We start from the raw sequence: 25,000 nt of genomic DNA, 5'->3' as shown, positions 1-25,000 counted from the left end.
ATTATCAAGAAAACATGGAAAATGTCTAGATATCAGCTCTGAAATTAAACTCTTATGAGCTATTTTTTGTTGTTTTCATTATATTTGTCCAAACAAAGGTACCTTTAGTTGTACCAGGCATTAAAATGAACAAGAAACTGAGGAAAACAAGGGTGGTCTAATAATTTTATCTGCGATTGTACGCCTCAATATAAGTACTGGCCAACTTCGTACACCTGCAAGTTTGCTTTAACTGTGAAAAATAAATGTAGAGTAAAAAAAAAAAGAAATCAATCAATCAAAATGAAATTCTTGTGATTGCTTCAAGTGAAGAGACAGAAGAGTTCAAGTTAACTTTAAAATTTAACAGAAGTAAAAACCCTGGTGTTATTCTTGATTCTAAATTGCTTTTTTTTTCTTCTATCATCTAAGAAATATTACTCGAGGCAGACCCAGCCTTACACTGGATGCTGCCAAAAAGATGACTCACACTTTTGAATTTTTGCACTTGGATTATTGGAATGTACTATATTCTGGATCTAAAAAAGAAAGAAAAAAAACCCCCATAAACTGTAACGTCAGCAGCCAGACCATTAATTAGCATCAGGAAAAGAGCCACTCTACTTTCACGGTGGCATCACATTCAGCATGACACAGTCTCCCTGTGTAGCTGAGGACTGATTTCAGAATGCATTTACTTGTTTGTACGACTCTGAATGGTTTAGCACCTTCATACACTTCAGACTGCTTATGCGAATATATTCCAAACTAACCCCTTAGGTCTCTTAGTGCAGGCTTAATGAATGTTCCAAAAATTAATAACAAAAACTCTGGACGATGCAACTTTCTGTCTTCCTCCCACCACAAATTAGACATGTAAATGGTGGATTTTAATTAATTTCTTTCTTCCCAAGTGCTTTCATTTAGATTCTTTGATATATTTGAACATTAGGATGGTGTCATCTGAAGATTTTCAACTCCAACCACGTGTTTTTATCACTAGTATCAGCATTTTTACATTTTCATATCAATTTATCTTCCTGTAAAGCACTTTGAGTCATGTTTTATGCATGAAAGGTGCTGTATAAGTATTTTATTTTACTTTTTAATTACATAAAAGAAATAACAAGATGAAAACAACAGAAAAAAGAAGCTTTCAGAGACAGTGTTTTGGTTTTTTGTGCATCTTAACATCGGAATTGATTTGCGTGCCAGTTAGTGATGCTGTGCTGCTGCTTTACTAACATATTATTTCCAGTGATATTTCTCTACCAGTGACTGATGTTCCTACAAAGTGCATTTATTCATTCATAACCTTTATTTAAACTCTGAGATATATTGAGGACACAACCTCAAGACAAAATAAAATATTTGAAATCCACAGATCTAAACTATTTAATACCCGTCGATTTACTAATTCTGTCAATCCATGTAAATAATTGGTGTAAAATACAGTTATTCATCTTTTCATGGTCATCAGATATGACATATTTGGAAGTTCAGAGGCTCCGTAGTTACTGTGGAAACACCGTCATCTTCTACAACATTGATTCACCAGTAAAAGCCATGAAGTTGGATCACTGACAGCAGATGGACACACTGGGTTTATGTTCAGTTTATGAGATTGGACTGAAAAAGACATTTTTGCTAATTTTTCTCTGTTTTCATAGAATTAACTTTGAATTTACTCTGAGTTTTTATGAACATCTTCGTAATCTGTGAATTAAATATAGGAAAATACATGATTTACACCAAAAAATGCAAATGCAGAGGATTATATTATTTTAAAAAAAAAGGTGATAAATCAGTTAAGAAAGGTAGAAAGAGAGAAAAATGAATTTGGGAACTGCCACAAAAGTAGCTCTGGGTCTTTATGGGTAAAGGTAGTGTTCTCAACCTTTTTGGGCTTGTGATCCCATTTTAACATCACAAATTTCAGACATTCAAAACTGAGACATTTTCCTCTTGGAAATGTCTTAACAGGGCCTGGTGAGTGAAGAAATCTTTCCATTTTCTGTGTGGTGCGGTTTTGACTGTCCGGGCAGGTTGAAGCAGAGTAACGCATGCGGTTACATGATCGGGTCAAACAAGATATGCCCTCTCAGATGTTACATCCTGCATTTTATTTGACCTTGATTTTTATTAGGAAAAATATGTGGTGTTTTAACTATAATAAAATATATATTGAATCATTAAAAAAAAAAATTTATTAGTAATTTATTTACATTTTTTTTTATCAAATACTAGAAATTTCAGGCGACCTCATATCAATTCAAGGCGACCCCAAGTGAGGTCCCGGCCCCAAAGTTGAAAAACACTGGTTAAGGATTTAAATTGTCCCAATGATAAAAGTGTGGTAACTTTCAGATTGTTTTGGAGTGTTCCAGGTTTAAGGTGCAGAGTAAGAAAAACCGGACTGTCCCAGTTCAGTACGCTCTGAAGGAACCTGCAATGTGAGCCAGTCCTTTGAGTGAGTATGATACTGACTTGCATTATAAGATACTAAAAAATTAATGTAAGATGTTAAAAGACCAGTGAGGGCTTTAAACACAAATAAAATCCAATGTCTATCATGCAACATTCAACATTGTTTTGATTGTAAAAATGTAGTTAGAGCCATGTTTTCAGAGTCGCTAGTTCTGATCATAGACATGTACTCTGTGTAACCTTTTGTGTCCAATATAATCACAATCATATTAATTGCCTTGTAGGTAAACAGGAATCACATTACTAGGAATGTGTTTCAGTGGTTTGGTGCACACATAGAACATGGAGTAGGTAAGAATAATGCAGTAAAAAAAAAGAATAGAATAGAATAGAATAGAATACATAAGTAAGCTAGAGTTATAATGGACTAACAAATTTTGTAAAATATACAATATACAATTTACAATGTGGACTAAACCGGTGGGTTTGAGTGAAGTGTAACGGTACCGGTTATGGTTCTGTGCAAATAGTGCAACCAATTAACAGTGCACGTTCATATTTTATTGCTCTATATTTTATAATATCTTTATGTACTGGGAGCCCAACATGGAAAGTCAAACACCCCCCATATAATGCAAGAATGCAAGCATTAAAAACAAGCTACATTCTTACAGATCTTAGCATCAAAAGACACAGACCAAAAGCAGTATCACATTACCTTGTTACGACAGTAGACTTTACTGTTCCCCCTCAGTATATTTTCCACTCAATTACCCTGTTTAAGGACGGAAATGAGAGAGGCCCACGCTCCTGGGCTGATATTTTGAGACTTCATAAACAAAAGGCTTTTACTGAATAAACCACTAGAGAGATTTTCACAATATCACGATCACAAGTGAGTTCAGAAGCGTAAAAAAAAAAAAAAAAAAAAAAGCACACACATAAACATCCACTCTACCCTCCGTAACTCTGTGTTTATTTTAGCATAGCCTTTCAACACATTTACATTCTTGTTATTCCCTCTTGTGAAACTGGGAGCTGTGGAGAACTAAAAGCAGATTTTGTTATTCAGAGCACAGGCTTTACTGCTTGCATTGACAAACTTGTGCAATTTATAGATTCCATTCATGAGCTTTGCCTTTAGTGTCATTTATTATATTTTCCTGGATGTCATAACTCATTTCTGCTGCCTTCAAAAGTGACCTGTCAAAAATTCACTGTATAACTTCTGATGTATGAGTACACTCCACTAAAGGTACCGGTAGTGCTGGTGTTTGCTAGATGTGGAAAATACAGCATCTTTACACTGCAAAAACCAAAATCTTACCAAGTGTATTTTTCTCATTTCTAGTCAAAATATCTCATCACACTTAAAATAAGACATAATCACCTAAAGAGTAACCTTTCAGTAAGATATAAGGACTTATTTTTAGACAATAGATCTTGAAAACCTTATTTCAAGAAATCTTACCAAGATAATTTTCACCTTTTCCATTGTCAGATTTTTTTTTGCTTAATTCAGTGTTTTTCAACCTTGGGGTCGGGATCCCACGTGGGGTCACCTGAAATTTCTAGTAATTGCTAAAATTTTTTAAAAACTTACAAATAAAAAATATATGGTGACTTGAGAAAGACAATCACAACACATAAAAGACATGACAAACTATGAAGCTGAAACTGAAGCACTGTGGAACTGTTTATCTGTCAAATGTTCATTGTGGTCAGTTTCAGATGCTGCAGCTCTTTCATAATTCATAGTTTGAGTTCTTGTTTGTTCAGTATTAATTGTCAGCCTAGTAAATACAAGCTGGACTGACTGTACATATCCTGATCAAGGATCTACACCTGGCTTTTCTGCCTCTGTCCATAATAATATACATTATATAGACTAAACGTCATCTAAAATTAATGTTTATTTACAACATAGTATAGCAAATTATTACATGATCAAAAACAAATTAATTTTAGCAAAAAAAAAAAAACAGTCTCTGTTTTGAATGTCTGGGGTTGCCAGAAATTTGTGATGTTAAAATGAGCCACAAACGGTTGGGAACCACTGTCTTAATTCAAGATTTTTTTTTTGCGTAATTCAAGGTTTTTTTTTTAATTGCTTAATTCAAGCAAAAAAATCTGTCATTGGAACAAGTGAAAATTATCTTGGTAAGACTTGTTGAAATAAGATTTTCAAAATCTATTGTCTAAAAATAAATTCTTATATCTCACTGAAAAGTTGCTTTTGAGGTGATTATGTCTTATTTTAAGTGTGATGAGATATTTTGACTGGAAATGAGAAAAATACACTTGGTAAGATTTAGATTTTTTCCGGTGCAAGAGTCTCTGACGTCTTTGATGCAATTTTTACACCTCCATTTAATCATTTTTCTTGTATATTTTCCATCTTAACCTGCAATTGATGAAGCTCAGTGCCGCAACTTACTCTGACAATGAGCCCTTTTCTCAGAAATTTGTCTTTTTCCTGCTTCTCACTGATGACATATCTCATCAGCGTCAACCTTGGAAGGTGCTGAAAAATGGAGGTTGTGGAGCAGAGGTGGGCTGGTATTGTTAGTTAGGATCTGTGTCAATACAGTCATGACAGACAAAGCGCCAGAGGGAGAGTAACACTGGAAGAAAAGCGGTGATGTAATCTCTCCAGCAGACAAAGAAAGTCATGTAACAGTTAAGGGGAAGAGACAGGAAGCGATGTGGCCTTTTCGACTAACTTTGAAGGAAACTCCACAGAGCTGCTTTAAATGAGACATTTTGAAGGTAATAAGATGTGAGGTGCTGTGTGCATAATACATGCTGTGGGAGTATGTGTGAAAAGTTATTTTAATTGTGTATGAATCTGTGTAACTATTCAGGATTTTGTCCATTTGATTTTTTTCACACATATTCACAGTAAAAGTGTTTTTGCATCGTCTTTTGAATGAATGAAAGACGATTATAAAAGAGAACTGATGACAGCTACACAGTTATAGAGTGCTTTAAAAATGAAAGAAAAGACTTTTAATAATGCACAGTATGTCCACAATATTATAATCCTTCTTTGCATTCATTTTAGTTTTATTGACATAGACCAGTATCATAACTCACAGCACAGAATACAACACCCTCTGTTATTTGACCATTAACCAGTAAAGACCCAGTGCTACTTTATGTCAGTTCCCAAATGAATTTTTCTCTATATTTAACCTCTCTTAAGAGATTTATCACCATTTATTGTAATATTATCTTTCTTATTTTGCATTTTTTTCAATGTAAATCATGTATTTTCTTGTATTTAATTTACTCATCATGTAAACGTTCATAAAAGCTCAGAGGGAAGTTGAGGGTTATTATATAAAAAATTGAGAAAACTCAAGAAAAAGTGACTCTTTTCAGCCAAGGTATCATGAACTGAACATAATCTAAGCGTTTCCATCCACTGTCATTGATCCAACTCCATGGATTTTACTGGTGAATCAATATTGTAGAAGATGACGGTGTTTCGATGTTCACTACGGAGCCTCTGAACGTCCAAATGAAAAGACGACAAACTGTATTTTACACCAATTATTTACATGGATTGATAGAATTAGTGGATCAACAGGTATTAAACCTTTTAGATCAGTAGATGGTGTGGTTGTCAGTGGAGGTTTGGGTCTTTATGGGTTAATATGAGCAAAAGTACTAAAGGTGACAGAGTTCAATGTTAAGGCCTTTTGGTGTTTGAGTCTGGTCTATTTAACTGGATTTTTATGGAGAAATGATTTAATTTACAACAGACTCTGTGACCTCGGACCTCTGTGATTATTTTACCATCATACCTATAGATTAGCAAATTATGATGTGCGTGATAATAACGGTGTTTGCCTGAGGTGTTTTGACAGGTGAGGCCCATTTTGTGTAATAGAACCATGGACTGAACGCACATGACCTTTATATGTTTTTCTTCTTCCCACTCTTTTTTGAGTGTAGATGAATGAATTTTGAATTTGCATGTATTCTGTAAATGCTCGAAATAAACAAGTGAATGAATGAATGAAATGAAATGTGTCATTTTTCTTCTTTATTTGATCAAAACTACCAAATTCACTAAACATGTCTCTAGTCTCTGCTAGTGATGGGATCATTCTGAATCACTCATCGATAGGATCTGGGTTGTATGAGCCACTTAAGCCATTTGATCCAGAATTGCCCAGTCACACCCACTAGGACCAGTCAGAATCAGAGGGCTCATAGTGTAGCAGATCCTCAAGTGAATCACTACTCGAATCTGAATCTGATGACTCACAGTGTACAAGTGGTCTGCGTGGTCTGGGTTAGGAAAGTAGGGATTCATTAGACTGTCTCTCTGTACTGCTGGGCCATCAGATTGATTTGGCTCAATCTCTTTCCTCCCTATAAATCATCTCCACACCCTGTACTTTTTAGGAGTATGTGGTGGTGTTGTTGTTATGTCTGTCAGTCATGAGTCATTTTAGGGATTTGGGTAAAAGATCCAAGTAGGGATTCACTCGACCGTCTCCACTCTCTGCTGAACGACAAGTCTGTTGTAAATATTTGGAGAACATTTGGTGACATCAGAGACCTGAAGTTTACAAGATCAAAGCTTAAGCTAAAGGCGAAGACACACCAACCTAATTTTTGGCGGTCGGACGTCTTCAGGCGGTCTGGCGAGGTTGGTGACATGAGTCCCTTTGGTGTGTTCTGTGCAATCGGCCATCGTTAATGCCATCGTCATTCTTTTCAGCCATTACCCAGTTGTTCAATCTGATTGGTGGAGGGATAGCCCTTGACTAGCGAATCAGCGAATGAGAAAACCAAAATCTTTCTTCTTCCACAAGAAGAAGCCCAAGAACTGACAATGCCACTATTTTCTTATTACAAGCCATCTGTTCAACAAGTACAACAACAATCCTTCTTGACTACTCAACACTCTCTGCTGACAATAATTACTGACGACAGTGAGCTCTGTGTTTTGGTCTGGAGATGTTCCATCATATCCATTTCTTTGGGGCCACAACACAAATTAGCGCCGCCTGCTGTTATGGAGACATTATGTCTCGCGCAAGCACAGAATGTACACTCAAATCAGTAGTTGGTATTTGCTGTGTTCTTCGCACTTTTTTGACCTTGTTGAGGAGATGGGAGCTGACTGATCAGTTTGGCTACCTTTTCTGGTGACGATCGGCAGTCGATTTGGTGTGTCTTCACTTTAATTCGTCATAAGTAAAATTTTATGTTTTCTTCAGTTGTGAAATGGCCACCATTGGAATCTCTCATCTTTAGTCAGAACATCTTTGGAATGAAAAGAGATTAGATCAAATTTGATTCGATTCGATTCGATTCAACTTTATTGTCATTACACATACACTCATATTTCGGTTTTGGAGTGTGTCTTTATCAGTAGGATTTGTGATGTTTCTTTTTTTACGGTTTGTTTGGCTGGGACTATATATATATATTTAAAGTGCAAATAGCCATCTGACACATATCTCCATGATTATAGCAAACACTGGAGCTTTGCTGAGGCTAAAAAGTGAGACGATGACAAAATACCTTCATATTCTGTCACCATAAATAAAACAAAACCCTATAGGTAAAATGTTTTGCAGCCAATCTGTTGTGCACTGTGGCAACTTAAAACATAGAACCCGAGCTTTTTACTGGAATGAGAAACATCTTAAGCCAAACAGATAAACTTTGGACACTAAATACATATGTTTTTCATTGAGCAACTTGAAAATAATTCTGTTTTTAACAGGGTTCTTTTTTTGTTCATGATAAAAGCACGTTGTTGCAGACATACTCTTATGTTAAGTTAAAAGTTTGGATGCTTTGGACAATGTTATGTATTAATGTACGGTATATATGTGTGAATCCCCAATACAGTTTCGCGTAACTAACCGATTAGAAAAGAAATGGAACAGATGGTGTATGATTCTCAAGGGGATGTAGGGGAGATAACAGGCATTATGTGCATGCTGTCATATACAAATATAATAAAGTAGCCCTCCTCCATGGCTGTTTGTAATGATATTGTCATTTAGTTTATCAACATACTGCATTTCCTTGAAGCACAACTGGGAATCATTTATTAGTAGTGATGTAAATAACATCCAAATCACACTTAGATGCAGTTTTTGACTGATAAATGTCATGACAAGAACAGTGTTTGTTCCAAATAAAATAGAGGTCATTATCGACCATTAACTTGTCGGTGAAAGCACTTAAAATAATAGCTGTGTAACAGTGGCGGCTGCTCGTCCTTCAGAGAGGGGAAGCTCATTGTTGGCTTACATCAAAAAAATTGTCAAGTTATTTAAACATAAATTCAGCCCTCCATTCCATTAGCATTGTCTGCCATCATGTGCACTTTGCTAGACAGCTAGTTCACTCCGACCTAGCCAACAGTATGATTGATTTAACTATCTACAAAACGATATTAAACTCAAACAAGAAATGAAATAAATTATGTAACTGAAACAAGAAAACGTTGAAATTATGTTAAATTGAAACAAGGAAGTACAATGAGTGTGTTGTGTTTACAGTGCAAGAAATGAATTTTGTAGTGGTTTCTCTCTCAATTTCACAGCAGAATGTGCGACGGTATTAAACTGAACTCTGTCAAGTGAAGGAGTAGATCTCAAAATAGCTGTCAATCAAACGGGATTCAGCCTTTCGACTGATCCTCTAATCAGCACATGGAAGCCCAGCGTCCAGCCCAGCCAAGCTCCGCCCACAGCTCCATTCACCCCCAGAGATGCCGAGTGTCCAGGGGGAGGGGGACAACATTGTGGCATTTATCCAATTACCATCCAGTTTTGAGGCAATGAAAAAAACTGTTTCACTCAGTCCCATTGAAGTGCATGGATGCTGAGCGTCTACGGACAAATGCACTGAGCATAGATCGTATGAGAAAACAGCGCAACGGGAATGTATGAGAAGTGAACACAATCGAGTCCGTTGATTTGTGATAAAGCTGATTCTGAACGAACTCGTCTTTGAGATGAACGTGTTCTAACACATTTGTAGTCAATGAAATGTCAACACAACCGTACATATTTAACCATTTAATTTTCATAATTTTAGGGGAAGCCGAGCTTCCCTTGGAGTCTATGAGAAATCGCCTCTGCTGTGTAACTGTATTTCATGGTGTAGAGGAAAAATGACTGAAATGAAGGAGATAAAAACAAACAATAGACAAATTCATAAGTTAGACGGCCAAGTACTGGCTGTGATAATGAGGTAATTGTGTAATTGTAAGTCACAATCTAAGCTGCTATGTATGTTGTGCCATTTAAAATACACTTTTGGCTGGTGGCTCCATGTGATAGACAACTACCCTAAAGGCTGCTGTTACAGTGGGGAAAACGATGGCCCACATAACTAAAATACCCACGCGGTATCACATTTACAGTGGCATGATTATGATTTACAATCATGCTTCATCGTGGTTTGTTTTGCTGTAACATGGTCTGTTTTGTGCTGAGATAACAAACATATAAACGGTGTGGCAGTGCTGTACCCCTGCCAGTACCATTAAATGCATGTGTGTCTGTGTATTTTCATGCATTTACTGGTATGGTGAATGTGTGTGTTACAGCATGTTCATGTTGTTTGTATAGTAGATGCTGGCAGTGACTGCAGTATGCATAATGCATGCAGTACATGACGATAAGGACAGCTGGCATTTAGTTGCTTGTCATTCAGGATATATCTGCCCTGGGGGAATGTCCATGCTCATAGATAATCACACATGGTATTTATATACACGCAGACACACACATACTGCAAAAAAGCACAAGTGCATTTCTCTTTAGGGTAGGCTACTGTAAATGGCAGATGTCAATGTCAGTGTCAAAAGCTCTATTCAGCTTTGAGGCATATTATTCAATCACATTATGACATAATTTCATAATAACTGCATTGGGACAGAAACAGAATTAATTGTTTTACTTTTTTAGCTTAGCTCCAGTTTTTATTTTGTAGCTGATGTTAAAATGATGCAGGTATGGACACTTGAATAAAGAGGGTTTACTCTGCTGACTAAAATTGGGCAATATTTAGCCTATTGTTTCCAGTGTTTTATAATCAACCTGCCCATTCATTTACTCATAATAAACGTGCATAAACACAGTGTAGCGAAGATACACACATACAGTAACCCTCCACAGAGTGATGGGAAAACAGCTGCTCACCATGGCTTACTGTTGGAATCACACTTTTATTTTTACTCTGCCTGTTTGTGCCCCGACAATGATAGGAGACCAAATATGGGGAACGATGTGAACATGTCACAGCAGACCACTTAAAGGATCACTTATGCATTTTGAACTGTGTGTTTTCAGTTGTTTAAGTTGTGGATGCTGTTTTGATCTGGTGAAGTTTGTTGCAGAAAAAAACAAAAACCTCAAATAGGACACTGAAGTTGATATCCTGAGGAAAGCATTGATTTTTAGATATTTAGATATTTTCTATTTTTCACTTCTTATTTCCAGTTTTCACTTGCAGATTGAGTTAATAGGCAACCAAACTAGAAAGATTATATTTTTGGTTACCCCAAATTTTTGATTTCTCACCATTTATAATGATATTATACTCTCCATTTTGCATATTCTGTAAAAATCTGTTTTTTACCTATGCTTGATTTACTTATTATGCAGATATTCTCAAAGTAAATACCAATGGAATTGTATCAGAACAGAAAAAAAATAGTGATAAAGTGCATTTTTCAACTAAATGTATCGCATTTTTTTCTGGAGATGAAGAAGATGGTGTTTCTACGTTCACTATGGAGTCTCTGAATGTACAAATGAGTCATATTTGATGTTGCTGAAAAACTGAGAAACTGCATTTTACCTGAATAAAGTGAATTAATAAGGACAGTGGTTGAAAAGTTTGTGAAAATATTTTAGATCAGTGGATGATTTTAGTTACTGGTGCTGTTTAGGACTGTGAAGGTTCATAGGCTCATTTCCAACCAAAAGCCTTTCTGCATCTATAATATCATTTCATACACAAATATACAGCAGAACAGGAATGCTACTACTGATAACATGAATGTGACTCTATATTTCAAACTTAATTTAACTTACATCTGTTTTCTGTATCAGTCATTGTTAAATTGAAGAAGTAATTGCTCGTATGTGAGCCAAAACCTCTAGATGAAAAAGTTCATTCCATAAATGCTAAATCCTAGAGTTGAAGTCGAGAAGAAACAGTTTAATTAAATGAATGTTATTTTTTTGTCCTTCCCCTGCCAAAGTTGCCTGCAGTCATAGCTCTTGGCAGCCTGGGCTCAGCTCTCTGTTAACTGGCTAGAAATTAACCCTTCACTGGCAATGATGGATCCAGAGGGGGAAGGAATGTGGAGACACTGCACTTTGTACCCATCAACATTCACATAAGTATCTTGATAAATTCAGATTCTTATCTCCACCGTCTGCACACTCACACTCAGATGCCTTTCCAGTTTGCTGTTTATAAAATTACACCACAACACATCGATGCCTAACCAGATTTGTCACCATTTTCACCTGTAATCTCTGACTAAGTGCATTAACTTGAATTCAACAGTTCTCTTGAAAGCATTGAGTAAAAGGCCACGCTTTAAAGTAGATTACTGTGTGTTTGTAATGTATTCTCTACCGGGGATGTCTCAGACCACCGTCATATTCAGCATTTAACAGAAATGAAAATCAATAGGAGTCATAGAGCTGTGCTCCCTGTATAGTAACAAAAAGACGTACGTTTGACCTGTGTTTGAAAGAGTACAGATTGACAGTTTAATAATGAAACAGGTCTTCAGATGCTGCTTTGTGTGTTTGTCCTGTAAGAATCTTTTCAGAGGGACGTGTATAGATGATGGTAATTGCGGGGCATATCTAAAAATGAGAAGTGGAATTCACTTTTCTTCACCTTGTGAAGGACAGATTGGCTTTTCATATATAGATTTCTGTCAAACACAAGCCTAAGGCCGTGTCACGGTTATGTTGTGCAGAGATTCTTTCTTGCACTTTTGTTGATTTTTCCCTTCAAATAACCATATAGTTCTGTGTTTAAAGAAACAAGCAAGAATTATTCTCTGAATGAAAAGATCGATTGTGCTGTGAAAGCTTAATATTATATCCCTTAGGCATGTTCTGTTATGATCAGTTGCAACAGGATTATATCAAATATTTGAAATGCCCCATAAATAAATGAATAAAGAAATGAATACATGTTGTTGACAAGAAAAAGATAAAGAAAACGGCTTATGTATAAGATTTATTATGTGCAGAGTAGTGATAAAAACTGTCAGTAAATAAAAATGGAAAATTCCATCTAAAAATACCTTCATGAGAAAATAACTCCAAATGTTACAATTCTTTATGAAAAACTCTCCAACAAACATTAGTGAAATTATCAGAATATGTATTTCATCACAGATAATGGTTTCAATGGAAAATTTACTGCTGTACATACAAATGTACTGTACGTTGTCTCAAATGAAAGAAAACACGTGATGACTACAAAGACAACTATTATTACCACTATTATATAAGACAGAACATTAAAGGAACAGAAAATCACACATTAGCGGCATACATTACCATAACAGTACAAACCCTCGGTCCCGTAGCAAAAGGCTATGTTCTCTGGACTCCTAACTCCACAATAAACCCCTTTTCTCCCCCCTGGGCACTAGTAGTTTCCACAGGGATCCAAACTTCCCTTTGATCAACAAAACCTAATCACTTCCACATATCAACTCCGCTTGGCAACGAGGACTGTGTTTACACAACGTGAATCCTGGCCTTTAGGATCACTTAACGTGAGAAAGTGAGCCCCAATCCAAGGGACTCAAATTCATACCTGTGCAGAGTACACGCAAATGACGAAAAACACAATATATGTAACACTATGTGAGTGTCCAGTATAATGATACACAGCTTTTGTAAAGCTACCTTAGTGACCAGGCATTGATTCTACATAGACCCACACTCAACAAGCCTTAAGGCACTGATTGTTCTGCTTTGCAGAGGCCACTTCTGTCAAATGACTGGCTGCCACAGGCCACAGATGAAGAAGAATAAACATTAAGAATCCAATAACTGATCTGTCTTTGTGAATATTTATTTTCATATGAACTGAATTATTAATTTACCTTATTAACAACATTAACTGAAACTGAATGATAGATAAAAGCAGATCTCATAGCATTCAGGTTCAATTGCATTTTAGCTGTAAATACTTGATTCATAGTTTGGTTCCAACTTTGACTATGGCCAATAAACCAGTCTGGAATATCATCACAGGCCAGTAAGTCAGTCATCTTTTGAACTTTTTTAACCTCAAGAGGGCCGCAGGGGTGCTGGAGCCTATCCCAGCTGCCTATGAGCAAAGGCGGGGTTCACCCTGGACATGTCACCAGTTCATCACAGGTCTGATATGGATATCCCATCAACACAAGGCAAATAAATCTACATTTTGATTAAAAAATATTGTACTAAGAGTAGTAATTTATTATGATCTGAATTGAAATATTTCACTATTTTTAAAAATGTATTAAAGTCAGAATTAGCAAAAATGTGTAGTACTTTAGAAATGTACAAATGCCTTTTTTGTTTGCCAGTAACCTTAAAGCAGTGTATGACTTTAATCATAATTTTTTTTTTCACATTTGTAAAACCCCAATGATAGGCTAATTATCACTAATACATTAGTCTTTCTGTGCTTATACACCTGAATCACTTCCCTCACACTGAACAACTTTGAAGATGACTCCATCATAAACACAGTCTGCTTGTTTACATAAGAAACTGAAACATCACTCGAGCCTTTTTGGAAATTTTGTTGCTAAGTGCTTTGTGGGAATGGAAATTCCACGCAGCAACAATTTTGCTGTCTCTTTGAGAGTGCTGAAGCCAAATGTTGCCTTTACCTCCATCCACCGACTATATTCATTCTTAAAACAAAACAACCCTGGTGGACTGGAGAATTTTACTTTGTGGTAATCTGGCTAGTTTTCTTCCTGAATCTGTGAAAAACTGCTTTCGCTTGGTCACCATTTCCACAATGCACTTTGTAACATCACTCCTGTTTTACAAATTTGAAAAATAATTTGTGATGAAAGTCATACGCTGCTTTAAAAGTCATTCACCTGAATGTTCAGTATCATTTAGCACAGTGCACTTCCCTGTACCAGGGACTGCAGTAAATGCCCAAGGTCTAAACATTGTGTTAAATTCATTTCAGCCTGTCATTTTAGTGATCACTTCATTAGGTTCTTTCAAATAACAGTACAGAATTATCTTTCATGTGATACAAAACACTGAGTATCATCACAACAACCTGTTTGTGTAGTTAACGTCTTTTCCAGATGCTGAATACTATAATGTTGTGAATATTAGTTTTATAACTTGTCCTGTGCTGACTATTTGGCAACCTGGTTTAATCACATTCAAGAGTACAATAGTACACTTTTGCACAAATCTATTTTGCTACAAATGTAATGCTGTTTTGTTTCAACATAATTAATTTCTTATTAATGTGATTTCAAAGTAGCAAAAGGTTGAGTTTCATTGTATGGAAAGATCTGCTCATTCAATTAACAATATCAGCCTGACTTTACAAAAGCATTATTTAACTCTTTAATATATTGGAAGCACTTGGTCAGGTTTAGGAAAAGATGACAGGTCTTGGTGTAATACAGGATCAATCCACAGAGATATGATTTAAAAATGACCTACCATGTATATCTTTATATTACAATCTTTTCCTAAACCTAAGCAAAATATTTTATCCCCTTCATCTAAAACCCTACTGTGAACCCTACTATCATGGCAAAATCCAGGATTTTATAAATCCCTCATCCAGACCATAAACACTAAGTAGCAGCAAAACAATCTACAGCTCCTTCACTGACAAATTACATTTCCATGCAACATAATCAAGGCACCAATTATGGGTGTACTGAACACAATTCAGGCAGCATCGGATTTGCAATTCAGTGGCATAAGAATGGAATTTCTCTGAGACACAGTATAAATGTTAAATACCATACAGAGGTTTTTCTCCCGGCTATAAGATTGCACTGATCTATTATATAACAATGGCAGTGAGATAAAAAACATGACTTTTTATTACAAAATCATATTAAATGACACATTGTCTTGTTAAATGAGTAGGGAATCATTTATGGCATAATCTACAACATGCATGACCATATTTATTATGTACTACATGACAGTATTCTAATGATAAATCAGATATGATGCACTGATCCACACAAAGATTTGCTCATTGGCAGATATAATGAGCATATTAACCACACAACAACAGGCAGCATTAGGATCCAAACTGGCTGAAAAAAATTAGTTCCAACAGTCTGGTCCTTAAAATAAGTGTTTCCACTTAACTGAGAGGACTTCAGTCTGCCTCTGCAACTTGTCACTTTCACCACATCCAGCACTGAACTCAAACTCTAACATGTTAATCACAACCTTATGGTAACAGGCAAAGTTCTGCCACATGATACTGCACATGCTACACACTGGACAAACACACACATATGAGAAAACTGTACCTTTGCAGAAACAGAAAACATTAAAAAAAGGATTTCCTCATTCCAGCGTCTGTATGTTGTTTAACCGCACGACTTATAACCATATGGTTCAGAAGACAGTCCATATGCAAATAATCTTGCATGTTCTATTTAGTGCATCAGTTTTTGTGTTTTTACAACTTAAATGCAGATAATGGAGACCACACCAACAGAAACTAATGAATTTAATAAAACCTGATCCTAACTCTGGTGAATGTGGGTTTCATAAACTGGATTGTCCATTTGCATAGTGTTATATATGAAGTTAACAAGCACATGCAGTAGGTGACTCTGCCCACTCAGAAAACATAACGAATGTTAACTCATTATGCACTCCTACATGCCCCAGTGACCTCGTTGAGGTGCAAAGATGAAGATAAGTGTGAGTCGAATGTGTGTTCTTCAAAGAATCCACTCCTGTATCACAAATGATTACTGTTAAATCTACACATTGCATAAATCCATATTAAGATTTAATCAGTTAACACCATATATTTTATTATCTATATCTCTTTCAAGACAGATATAAAATAGAATGGAAAATCCTGCATTAAATATGATGCAACCACCACCCAAGCAGCAGTGGTGATCTTATAAAATACTACCCGCCCAACGCTGAGCTGTAAGTGACTTTTTCTTCAGCTGTTCCATAAAGCTGATTAATTGTGCCCTTTCACCCCCACTGTCACTTTAAAGCACCTTCTCTCCCACACTCATATGGAAACTGCTTACAGTAACACTGCCGCACTGTTTTGCGGTTGACAAATTGGTGGATATCACCTTCACCTATGCGTAAAAGTCAAATAACACATGACCATGTCAACTGCAGGGCTGTGACATTAACATTTAATCAGGATCATACTGCTGCTGCTCACTTGAAATAAACAAACCTTCAAAACAATGTCAATAGGAAAAAAAAAAAAAAAAACTACCATTGTATTATAGCAGCAGTAACAAGTTTTGGGTCAAAAAAAGTTGAGTTTGAGAAACACGGAAACCACAGTTTTATGGATCGTTCACTCCTCCAGAGACAGAGTGGATGAAATTTATACCGAGATCTAGAGTTTCTAAAAGAATCGGAGCAGACACACAGAGAGCCAGTCCACACACACAGCAGTAGTACATCATTTCTGCCAGCATCTGCACTATATTTTTTGCTGTTTAACTTAATAAACTTGACTTACACAAAGAAATTCATGACCGAGCCAAAATCAACCCCACATTCTTTCAGAGAACACGTCCAGTTTCACCTTCCTCATCTGTCATATGTTACCTGTCACTCTGTCTTTCTTTTTTTCTTGACTATAGTACGTAACCTGCTCCTTTTAATCTATTGTACCATTTATCCAGCACCTTTGCCTCCTCTTCTGTTTTTTCTCAGGCTATTTCTCTGATGCTCGGCTACATATGAACATAACAGTTTTGACGTAGAGCTGGGGGGCGTTTACAGACTCCCTACAACCATTCTGTCAGCAGGGATTGACAAGGCTTAGTCTCTCATGTTGCATACTAAATGCTAGCTTCTTAAATCATTATTATGTCCGTCAGGGCTGCTTGAACATATCAGTATCACATGATGGTCGGAGATCTGTCTATCACAATGAGTCTGCCTCATATGGAACGTTTAGCCCTGTCATTCATGCAACAAATGTATTATATCACAAATAATTCTCAGTGTTTCTATAAAAGCTTCAACTCTCTTAAAAATACCATCTGTGTGATTAAATTAATCTGAAAAAAAACATGCTTTTGTGCTCAACAGTTGTTTAGAATGACAGAACAAAACCTAAGCACAATCAGCTCGATCAATTTAATTAGTGCTCTCACCAATGACATGCATGATTCAATTATTTTGTGTCCTTACAAAACGGCTGATGCCACTATTCACATAATGCACTTAACTACAGCCAGTCAAGTTAAATGCAATTTCACACAGCATGTAAATGCCACTTTCTCCCAGTGTGAAATGTCCACACCATGTCCACAATTATGCAATGTATATTTGTGGAAACTGCTCAGGGAAACATCCTATTATTACTGAGTGTATGTTACAAATACATCCTCTATAACTTCTTTAACCACAGTCAAGAAAGAGCTGGTCACTCCACATGACATCCAGTTTCTAAGTATATGCTCATCATATAGGACATTAGCGTGTGAGGAGCGTTATGTCATGAGTAATGCAAATCACATGACAGGTTCCAAGTTACTATCACTCAATAAACTATTCAGTGCAAAACATGGAGCTCAGACCCACAGGGACGCATATATGCCCCATCGATGGATAAAAACTGTCAAGTGCAACAGTAGGACACAAATATGGACATTCACATGAAGACCAGAGTCAGGATGAGATAATGAAGGGGTCATGAGTGAAAATAGGGAAGTCTGCCACTGTGTTTGTACAAAGCAGGTGAGACGTGACACAATAAACAGTGAAACTAGAGCCTGGGACAGTGGCAACTTGATCCACTGCTCTGTACATTCAGTTTCACACATTTTTTTTTTTTTTTTTATGTTGAAAGTTTAACATACATATAATGAATAGAGATGCAACTTTGGGGACTGAATTTGTTAAATAAAACACTTTTTCTGCTTACCTTAATGAGACGGTATGCCAAGGATGGCTGGGGATCATGGGTACTGAGTCAGGTCCGGTATGAAGCCAGTCAAACCTTCCCTCATGTGTGTCAGTACCATAGCCAGGACGGTTGAACAAGAGCAGTGTGTGAGCTGCAGACTTCTGTGTTGTAGCCTTTGGGAAACTCTGGTGTGCTGTACACACTCCCTCACAGCCACTGAGCGGGAGGATCCACTCACAGTCGCAGCAGTCCGACAGCTGCGCTCAGGGAGATCCAAGAGGCGACAGATACAGAGAGACGTGCTGCTGCCTTGTGCTGATCTGCTGCCGGTCTCTCCTCCTCTCTTTTTCTCTCAGCCTGTACCTCCCACTCTCTCCCCCACTCGTCCCCTCACTGCTGCTCTCCTCTCTCCCTCTCCACTCAAATCTCTTTCTCGTACACACATGGATTCTCAACACTACATCTCTTCACTCCTTTTCTCTCTCTCACACACAAACACCTCTGTCACAGATTTTCCCTCTTCTCAGCATACTCGTCCTGTGTATCCACATGCAAAAAGCCTTTCAAAGTGTCTTAACATGTCAGTCACACACTTACTTGGTGGGTATTCTTTTATGGTCACTATTCTGTCTCCACCCCTGAGCATAGATGAATTCATTCATTAACAATAGCTCTTTGAAAATGACCACAGTGGAGTTATACATTTAGATTGAGGAACAGGGAATGTGCAGGAGATGAGAAGCCAAGAATGAGCGATAACTGTAAAGAGTCAAAAGGATAATAGTATGAGTTGCGACTGGGGCACGGGTCTAGCTTTGAAGTGCAACTGAAAGCAAAATGTCATGCTTAATCTTTGCTAGCGAGGGCAGTTTGTTGCCACCAGCAAAGGCACACTGGTGTGTACGCTCGCTCTCCAGTCTGATCCAAAGCATCAGCGTAATGCAATGAAAGATCTGCTGGGAGCGCGACTCATTAAGAAAGCTGAAACAAAAGACTCGGCTGCATCAGTCTTCACAACATGGTCGACACAGACCTAATGAATGAATGTGACCTTAAAGGCAACAACTTACATATGCTTCACAAGGAAAGCAGAGGTGTTATTGTATCATTGCCTGCAAAAGCAAAACCATAGGTGTGATCTCAACACATTACATGTATTTTGGTTATTTACAGTTCTACAATCTATAATATGATATATTTAATAATCACAGTTTAGTTTAAGACCTGGAGCCCTGAAAGATAAACATGCAGCTGTTTATCTCTCAGCATCTGTACTTGATTCCTCAGTCTCCTATGAGTAATGAAGTGCTGCATGTTGACTATAATATGGGCTTCTACATAAATAAGTAGTTAATATGGAGTGGTTTATTTTGTTAAGGTTTCAGTTTTATACACTATCGGTCAAAAGTTTGGACTCACCTTCTCATTTAAATGGCATGAGATGGATCACAGATGGCCAACAAGTGCTCAGCATCACTTGGAACTCCTTCAAGACTTTTGGGAAATATTTCAGGTGACTACCTCATGAAGCTCATCGAGAGAATGCCAAGAATGTGCAAAGCAGTAATAAAAGCATAATGTGGCTATTTTGAAGGATCTAAAATATAAAACATGCTTTGAGTTTTGTCACACTTTTTTAACAACACAATTCCATATCTGTTCATTCATAGTTTTGATGCCTTCAGTGAGAATCTACAATGTAAATAGTGATGAAAATAAAGAAAAACCAGGTGAGTCCAAACTTTTGACTGGTAGCGTACGTGAGGGATTACTTATTAAACTAATGTGTTCTGATGTGAGATTATTTTCGGAATACATCTGACTAAAAAATTAAACTTTAAAAATTTATAAAAGATAAAGACCCTGAGTGGGATAATTCTCTAATCTATTAATAACTTATAATTATTCCACAGTTACACCCTAACCTGAAACCATGAAGTTGCTTGTGTCTGTTTCCTCCTCATCAGGTGCTTTACTTCTTTATTTAACTTGTGTGTTTCCAAGCAGCAACTTCAGGGTCTGAAAAGTGAAGCCAATGCACACCGTAAATCTCCTTAGAACCCTGATATTGAAACTGCCAACTTTACAGCTAAAATAAGCATGGCATGCCATGAGGACATGATTTTTTATTTTTTTTTACATACCATAAACTATAAAGTTATATAATCAAGTGTGGTTGCTGTGATTGACAGGTGAGTCTATGTGGGCTTTGATTGACAACTAGCATTAGCACTAGTAGAGTCTGACGTCTGACATACAGGGCTCTTGTTTATTGAATTAAACTTCTCTTTCTCCTTGACAACCTACTCAGCTGTAGTTATATAACAGTGCTGTAACTCTGCCATGAAGTTTACTGCTACTTAATTACAATAACTGACATAGTTTAGCTTCATTAGCTGATGTTAGCATTGAATTGTGTTGAATTATATGTTCTGTCAGTTAGCCTGCTAATTAGCTCAAGAAGCCGTATTTAGTATTTTTATGCTAAATATTAATATTATATTAAGTATTATATTATAATTGTAGGTATTTCATGACTTTGACATTACATTTTGCAAACAAACCCACAAGTGAAAGTGTTAACATTTATCAAGCAGCTGAAATTACAAGATATCATTTGTTATTGTACAGTTAGCCAATATGGATGATGTTTTCCTAAAGTTTTGGTTTCATCTCTTCCAATTCTACCTACTTGTTTTACACAAAAACCAATAAGTTCCTCCATTTTTAATGTATAGCCTTTATGATTAATTCAAATTTAATAAATTATGATATTTTCATAAGATTTGTAGATTTATGTCATCTCACCATTAGATGTTTCCACAAATAGATTGCTCAATAAATGCTGTCTACAGCTAACAGCCCATTACAGATGAGAGGACACAGACTTATCATCTAGTTAACTGAGCTAACACAGTTAACAAACATCAGCTGACATCTTCCACAGTGAAAGGCTGTTGAAGATTTTCATTGTAAAACAACCTGGTTTCTGACACTGTTCATTACCTGGTACTTACACTTGGTATGGAAGTGCTCCTAATTTCCTGTCTCATTCTCATCAATGTAATATTCGTTATGGTGGTAATTAGTGATGTCCCCATCTGGATTTTTTGGCTTTTGGTCCAATCCAGTTTTTTTTTTATTATTAGTTTTGCCAATACCGATCTGATAATTGTTGCTATTAAATGTAGATTTTATAACAAACATGAATTTCTGGTATATGGTTAACATCAAAATAACTCTTCCCAGCATTAAAATTAAATGCAACCAAAGTATTACCCAAAGGTTTTTATTATGTTTCATATGTTTTTTTTTTTGTTTTTTTTTAACAAACCTACACTGTTGGGTCATATAAAGAACCAAGTCCAATCCAATTCAGTATTTGTGGTATATTATACCTCTTTAAAAAAAAAAAAAAAAAAAAAAAAAAACTTGTAAAATAATATTTTAAATATAAAAAAAATAAATAATCCAGCAATTGTGTAACTTAGATTTTAAATCTAAAAAATCAAGCAAGAACTAAAACTTTTATTCTATGGGCTCTACAGTCAGTGTACATTCAGCTCTCATTCAGTATTCACTCTACATTCAGCTTCTCTGCAGCCTTGTAGTTGTCATGCTCAATTGTGTGATACTTTTGTAAGTGGCAAATCAAATTTGTTGTATTAAAGTGAACCTTGATGCTCCCTCCTCACGCAGCTGCCAGTTTACACATCTTGCAAGTTGCTGCTTGACTCGTTGCTTTCCAGAGAAAAGTTTCTCACAGAGCGGACATGTTGCATGATGTTCTGTTTTTATTTACAGAAGCTGTTAAGCGGAACCACGCTGAAAACTCGTGTGAAAACTGGATCACGTAATTAAATCCAATCCAATCTTCTAAAAAAATGCCAGATCGGCAGCCGATACTGATCTTTAGATCAGATTGGGACATCCCTAGTGGTTTCATGATGAAGTCCAAAGAAGTATATTGATATCGACAAACATATGGTATGTGTGTGGCTGACACACACACACACACACACACACACACACACACACAGAAAAACAGTAGATGTAACTGTAAGTATGGGTGCCTCTGATGGACTTCACTGATCAGATCTTAAGAACAAACTCCTCTATCCATGTATCTGAATGCAGAAATAAAAAGCTGGGTGGAATTCATCAGGCATTTTAATACCTGTAAATAAATACTGTAAATTTCTTTCACATTTTAAGTGGTTCATGGGTTTGCTTTCTAATACAGCCATAGTATATCAAGATAGTATTGAAAATAACCCATCGATTCTATTACTACAGTAATAATTTAGTTCTAAACTGCATCTTTAAGACAACACAAAATCTCCAGTGCTCTACCTGCCATGTCCCATTAATAACATGTCCAAGATAGTATTTTCTGTGCTGAATTGATTTTCTTGTTTCAGATTCAGTGCACACACAACCAGATGCCAACCACTGTGATCAGAGGCAACCCAAACCCATCCGGACTCACTGAAAGCAGGATGAATCACTCCATTCTGTTCACACCTATACAAGGCTATCACACAGCTTATGTTTATCTTAGATGCACAGCATATCAAAAGAGGCTTGGCTACATTGAAAAACTTATATGTTCTAAGTTTTGGCTAAATTCTGACATTATTGTGTGCATTTTAGCACAGAATCCAGCTTTGACTGAATACCCATGTCTCATTTCTCCCCGAAGAGTCACTCCTGTTATTGACTGACCACTTTAATAAAGCAGTGGTCTTAATGGTGGTCATGGTTCAGTTCAGTGTTTTAAACAATAGGAGACAGTGGAGGGTTGTGATTCCATAAGCTGGTGATGACAGGAGCAAAACCAGCCCATCATTTATTCCGTAGTAGCTACTGATTACACTCATGTAATCTTCACATTGTAGCATCAGAACAAGAACCTCGAGCTCGGTCAGATGCATCCGATATCCTTGTATCACAATGTGAAATCTTGAGCTTTGACATCACAGCATCCTTGACCTTTTTCCTTGTGATCAGGTGAACATTTTTTTCAAATATGAGGAAATTCCCTACAGATGTCTCCTGAGATAACCTATTTATTACTATAGACAGACATTGCGTCCCAGTCACAATATATCCACTTAATCATTTTAGTCCTGTAAGTGAACATTTGCTCAAAACTGAAGACATCATATACAAATTTTCCTGAGACATCAAGTTCTTAACCATAATGATGGACGGATGGATCTGAACATAAAAAATTTAACAATCCAAATAAGAAATCCTTCCCTTCTCTAAGGAGAGCAGTAGGAATGCATCATTTTCCCCTTTTAGATTTTAGAAATAATGTTTGGTAATAATTTATATCAACCAGTTTCTCATTTCTATATGTTGATTTCCTTCTAGCCTCTTAAACATACGGGGGAGGAGCAAACTTCTCTGCCTCTGTGAACCTATGATGTGAGAATACACAGACCGAGTGGACAAATGATAACACATGGAGACACACATGTTGACGCTTTAAAAATAGAGTAATCCTAAAGGCGCCTCTTAGGGGTTATAAGTTCATTTCGCCATTTCTCTTATGTTTCAGTCTTTATCTCAACACTTATCTTTTAGTGTTGTTGGTTCTTTACGACCATTTTGAATCAAACCTGCCCTTTAGATCATCTGTAGTTTCTTTAAAGGTCCTTAGATCTACTATCAGGTCCACATGACCAAAGCAGAGGCATATATTAGGAGTAGACTGAGAGAACATTTAGCTACCTCAGGCCACACAGCGAGCCGTCATGCGTTGGAAATATGACACTATGGGATGGTATGCATGGTGAGTTCTTCTGGAAATGTAATCCTGTAAATGGCTTCATTTAACTGTTATTTTACCTTATTTTCTTTAACTGCAAAAAGAAGCATCTGTTGGACGCTTAACAACTTCTAAATGTTAGATTTTTATTGCTCTGTTGATAGACAATCTGTTGTTCTGTTGGAGTCAATAGCCCAAAAGAGCAGTGTGTGCAAAATATACACTCCCCTAAAAATGCTAAGGTTGCTTCGTTATATTTTCTGAAACTGCTGAAAATGAAACTTTGCCTTCAGACAAAGCACATAAGCTATTAAAAGTACATATTACACATCAGCCTTTTTTTGGTGGAGTTAATTTATTCATCATTAATTCTTGATGAAATATTCTTCTTTTGAGGGACTGCATTATTATGTGCAATCACTGCACATTCTTGTACAACACCTTTGCAAAGTCACACTGATAAATTGATGGATAAATATTGTAGATACATTTTTATTATTTTACACTTCATAAAACCTGAAAATTAAACTTCTGATATAATGGTTAATCATATCATATCTGCGCCTGGAGAAAAATGTTAGGTTACTAAAATTGTAACATTCACCCACTAACACTTCACACTAAAACAAGATACTTTTCCTTCTTCTGCCTAGTTTGCACCGT

The 25,000-nt window shown here is 36.5% G+C and overlaps 1 protein-coding gene across 1 annotated transcript in view; it reads right to left on the bottom strand.

The window, feature by feature from the left end:
- The window catches only part of opn7b (opsin 7, group member b), a 103,725-nt gene extending 84,870 nt beyond the window's left edge, over positions 1 to 18,855 (bottom strand). The window contains exon 1 of the mRNA XM_030139729.1: positions 18,580 to 18,855. The gene's annotated coding sequence lies outside the window, so the exon portion shown is untranslated. The remainder of the gene's footprint in view (positions 1 to 18,579) is intronic.
- Positions 18,856 to 25,000: the final 6,145 nt, after the last annotated feature.

The sequence above is a fragment of the Sphaeramia orbicularis genome, chromosome 7 (genome assembly GCF_902148855.1).
Source record: "Sphaeramia orbicularis chromosome 7, fSphaOr1.1, whole genome shotgun sequence".
Lineage (NCBI taxonomy): Eukaryota > Metazoa > Chordata > Actinopteri > Kurtiformes > Apogonidae > Sphaeramia > Sphaeramia orbicularis.
This window is presented reverse-complemented; position numbering and strand designations above follow the sequence as displayed.